Genomic DNA, 4,700 nt, shown 5'->3' on the forward strand with positions numbered 1-4,700 from the left:
CTTGCTGATCCCCTAAACTGTAAGTCCAACAGTTTGTTGTCATCGGTGGCCCAGGGTCAATGTACTGTGCTTGGTTACTGGTATTACCTGTGGTGCTATTAGTCTCAGCGTATCGGCCTCTACCCATGTTCTAAAAGGTGATTTTACCTGAGGATACACAACCTCAGTAGTGTTGAAAGAGCTCCTTCAATAAAGGTTGCTACACCAAAGTGTCTCTGCTTACTTTTGTCCACGCACACACATACAGCTTCGTAGTGGCCTAACACTAACCTGAACCAGGATCTCAGAAACGATGTCTTGCCGGCTGGTCTTTAGTTCCGATGAGAACTACTGGTCCTGATAAGGTTAGCGTTTAACCAGACAAGACCTCCATTAGGCAGCAAAACCAAGTATACCACACAATTGCACAAAACATTCAGTGAAACGTGCTTTTTGTCACTGATCCAGCCGAGGGTGAGATGATGATGTACGAAATGTGGGTAAAACCAAAGCTAGGAGCTAATTAGCGTAGCTTAGCCTGAAGCAGAAGCATAAGAGTTAGTATCCAACTTTCGAAACATGCCTGCCAACCTTCTTGAGCTCCTTGTGTAACACATATTTTGTTTTTAGGACTCTGTAGACAAACTCTGGTGAATGGTGCTTTGGACAGCACTGAACCTGGATCGCTGTTTCCCTCTGCTGTAGCATCGATGCAAAGCTACGTTTTTTTTTACTTGGCTCTTGTTTTCAAAGAAGAAAATAAATGTGTAAGTTGTTTTAAAGGAAAATTTTTCTGTTCTTTTATTTATTTTCTCAACACATTCCTTTATAAGAGCTTGGTTGCTCGAAATGAAAAACACTTTTACCAAACTTAGTTTAAGTAAGGCAGCACGGGCGAGCAGTGGTCAGCACTGTCCCGTCACAGCAAGAAGGTTGTGGGTGGAGCCCCGGCTGGAGCACGGGGTCTTTCTGGGTGAGTCTCCATGTTCTCCCTGTTCCTGCTGGGTTCTCTCTGGTACTCCAGCTTCCTCCACAGTCCAAAGACATCAAGAGGGACCAGGTTAATCCAGACTCTAAATTGACCGTAGGTGTGGCTGGGAGAGCCAATGGTTGTCTGTCTCTATGTGTTGGCCCTGCGATGGACTGGTGACCTGTCCAGGGGGAAGGCTGCTGGGATAGGCTCCACCCCACCACCCTGAACAGGATAAGAGGGAGAAGATGGATAGATGATGGATGGATGGATGATGGATGGATGGATGATGGATGGGTGGATGGATGATGGATGGATGGAGGGATGATGGATGGATGATGGATGGAGGGATGATGGATGGATGGATGGATGATGGATGGATGGATGGATGGATGAATGGATGGATGGATGATGGATGGATGGATGGAGGGATGGATGATGGATGGATGGATGAATGGATGGATGGATGGAGGGATGGATGATGGATGGATGGATGGATGGATGGATGGATGAATGGATGGATGGATGGATGGATGGATGATGGATGGATGGATGGATGGATGGATGGATGGATGGATGATGGATGGATGGATGGATGGATGGATGCTCTTAAATAAAACTGGATGTACTAAACATTTAGCTTATGTGTATGGGTGTATGTAATTTTTGATGATCCCACAGCAGTTGTGAATCGAGACATGCAAAAATTTATATTCTGTTTTAATTATTTGACTAAAATATCATTCAGAATTGCAATAAATTGAGATGGAAACAGAACTATTTTTACATCATCAGCTGTTGCTGTTTTTACATTTTATGCTCTAAACCCTCACTTCCTGTTCAACACCAGACGCTGGAAGCATTTAGCTAGTTGGACTGTGGAGCATTTAGCTACAAAGCCAGATTCTTTCCCCAGAAGTTGATAAAGATCAAAAACAAAGCTGCTAGAGAGAAGGAAAAAAACAACAATCTTTGACCTCTTATTCCAGGCAGAGACAAACAAATTAATCGTAATGGGGCTTAGTTGGAGCTCAATCTGTACACCGTTGAACTTTTTTTTTTTGCACCACATCAACTAAAGGAACATGTCAACTTTTTTTGGCAGTACAATTATTTTCTGTCCGCCCTGGGGCCACACAAGAAGAAAGATGCCTTTCTCTCCTCTACATGAGTATGAGGGAGCTGAGACACCCAGAGACAAGCTTATTGCTAGTCAGCTTAGCATATTGAATGGGGATGGATGGAATGTGTTAATAAAGCTCCATCAAAAGTTATCAAATATACTTCCCTCCAAAATGTTCTTGGCCTGCTTGAATATCACCATGTTTGTGCATAACACCGGTGAAGAAATGACAAATATCATCCTATTAGAATAGGATTCATTGCCAGGGCCGTGTGTTTTGGAAGCTGAGCAGACAAGACGGAGCTCTGCTACGCTGCCCATCCACTACAATTCGTTGCAGCAGGCTAACTGTGGTCAGCTGGTCTCTGTTGATCTCAGCTGATCAGCTGTGCTAATGCACAGATGAGAGAAGGGTACACACTCAAAACTAGAAGTACCAGTGTGTGCCTGATTGTGCCTTCTATTGTACATCAGCAGTCCTAAACGCTAAGGCTGTAGTTCCAGCTTTCAATCAAATGCATTCCAGTGCATCTGGTAACTGGAAGTTCCATTCTGAGAAACGTGAAATTAGGACACCGGCGACCATCGTCAAGTGCATTCCAGGGGCCAGAGCGGGCGATGTTGAGTCCAATTTGAAACTGCTGGCTAAAAGTAAACGTAAATATGGTAAAATCATTATTCGCGTCGGCAGTAATGACATCCGATAAAGCCAGTCGGAGGTCACAAAAATTAATATTGAGTTGGTGTGTACATTTGCAAAGACGATGTTGGACTCTGGACCCCTGCCTAACCGGACCAGTGACCTCATGTTTTAGCCGCATGTCGTTGTTCAACCGCTGGCTGTTGAGGTGGCGTCCAGCAAACCAAGTGGGCTTCATAGAGAACTGGAAAACTTTCTGGGGGAGACCTGGTCTGATAAGGAGGGACGGCATCCATCCCACGTTGGACGGAGCTGCTCTCATTTCCAGAAATATGGCCCAGTTTATAATACAACCAAAACCCTGACAACTCAGAGTTCAGACCAGGAAGCAGAGCTGCCGTCTAACACACTTCTCTGCGCAACCATTAGGGCAGTTACCAACCCACAACTACATAGAGACTGTGTCTGTCCCCCGACCACATCACTCCAATTCTACTGTAGAGAAGTCAATCAGAAAAACCTGATCAACCCAAAAGAATATCAAAATTAGATGGGCAGTATTGAATATCAGATCTCTGATGCCAAAAACTGAATTGGTAAATGAACTGATACCTGACAGTTGTATTGACCTGCTCTGTCTCACTGAAACCTGGCTGGTGGTGATGAGGATGCTAGTCTGAATGAATCCACTCCTCCCAGTCACAGGAACACTCACATTCCCTGAGCCTCTGGCCGAGGAGGTGGAGTTGCTGCCATTTTTGACAGACATTTAGTAATAAATCCCAAACCCAAAACAAGTTTCAATTCATTTGAGAGCCTGATTCTTAGTTTGTCTCCTCCAGCCTGGAAACTATCCAGCCTCTCTGATTGATTATTGAGGACCGCCCTCCTGGTCCTGATTCTGGATTCTTATCTGTATCCTCAGTTTCTATCAGTTTAGTTCTAAATCAGATCAAGTCATGAATGGAGGTGACTTCAATGTTCATGAGGGTGTTGATAACGACAGTCTGGTGCTGCATTTCTCTCTCTTCTAGACTCAACTGGTGTCCATCAGTCTGTCCATGAACCCCCTCACTGTCACAACCACACCTCCACCTCCTCCTAACATTTGGAACTGAAGCTGAACATCTGGTTGTGTTTCCACAGAACGCTTTTATCAGACCACCAATCAATCACTTTGGAATTTGTACTGATCAACTACACTCCACTCAGGAAAACTGTAGTTTCCAGATGTTTGTCTGATCAGGCCACACCTGGATTTAAGGAAGTGGTTCCATTGGTGCTAAATTCAGTGTCGTGTCCCACTGTAACAGAGGACGCTGTTGTCCACCTTAGTCCCTCCCAAACTGATCATTTTATCATAGAGCAGCAGCACCTTAGCAACAACTCTGGACTCTACTGGCCACTAAAACAGAAAACTATGAATCCAAGGAAACAAGCACCTTGGTACGGTTCTGGAACCTGACAGCTTCAACAAGAATCCAGAAACTGGAGAGAAGATGGAGCTGCTCCAAACTGGAGGAGTCACATGTAGTCTGGCAAGATGGCCTTAGAACCTAGAAGAAAGCCCTTGGTAGAACCAGAGCAGCCTACTACTCAGCACTAATAGAGGAACACAAGAACAACCCTGGTTCCTCTTCAGTCCTGGAGCCAGACTGACAGAGAGCCACAGCTCTACTGAACCAAGTAGTCCTGTTTCCCTGAGCAGCAAAGAGTTCATGGACTTCTTTATTGACAAAATTCTCCTGATTAGAGAGAAACTTCTTCTCCTGCTGCCATCAGCTGACAACATGGCCCCTAGAACCCAGAACCTTAGAGGCAGCTGGAGGACCAGACACACACTTGGACAGTGTTTCTCCCATCAGCCTTCATGAGCTCAGTTCAATAATGTCCTCCTCTAAACCTCCACCTGTCTCCTGGACCCCATCCCAACTAAGCTGCTCCAAGACTCTCTCCCCTCGTTAGCCCCTCCCTCTTAGATATGATCA

This window comes from Aulostomus chinensis, chromosome 5, assembly GCF_037954235.1.
Source record: "Aulostomus chinensis isolate RoL2024-O1b breed Wild chromosome 5, RoL_Achi_v1.0, whole genome shotgun sequence".
Lineage (NCBI taxonomy): Eukaryota > Metazoa > Chordata > Actinopteri > Syngnathiformes > Aulostomidae > Aulostomus > Aulostomus chinensis.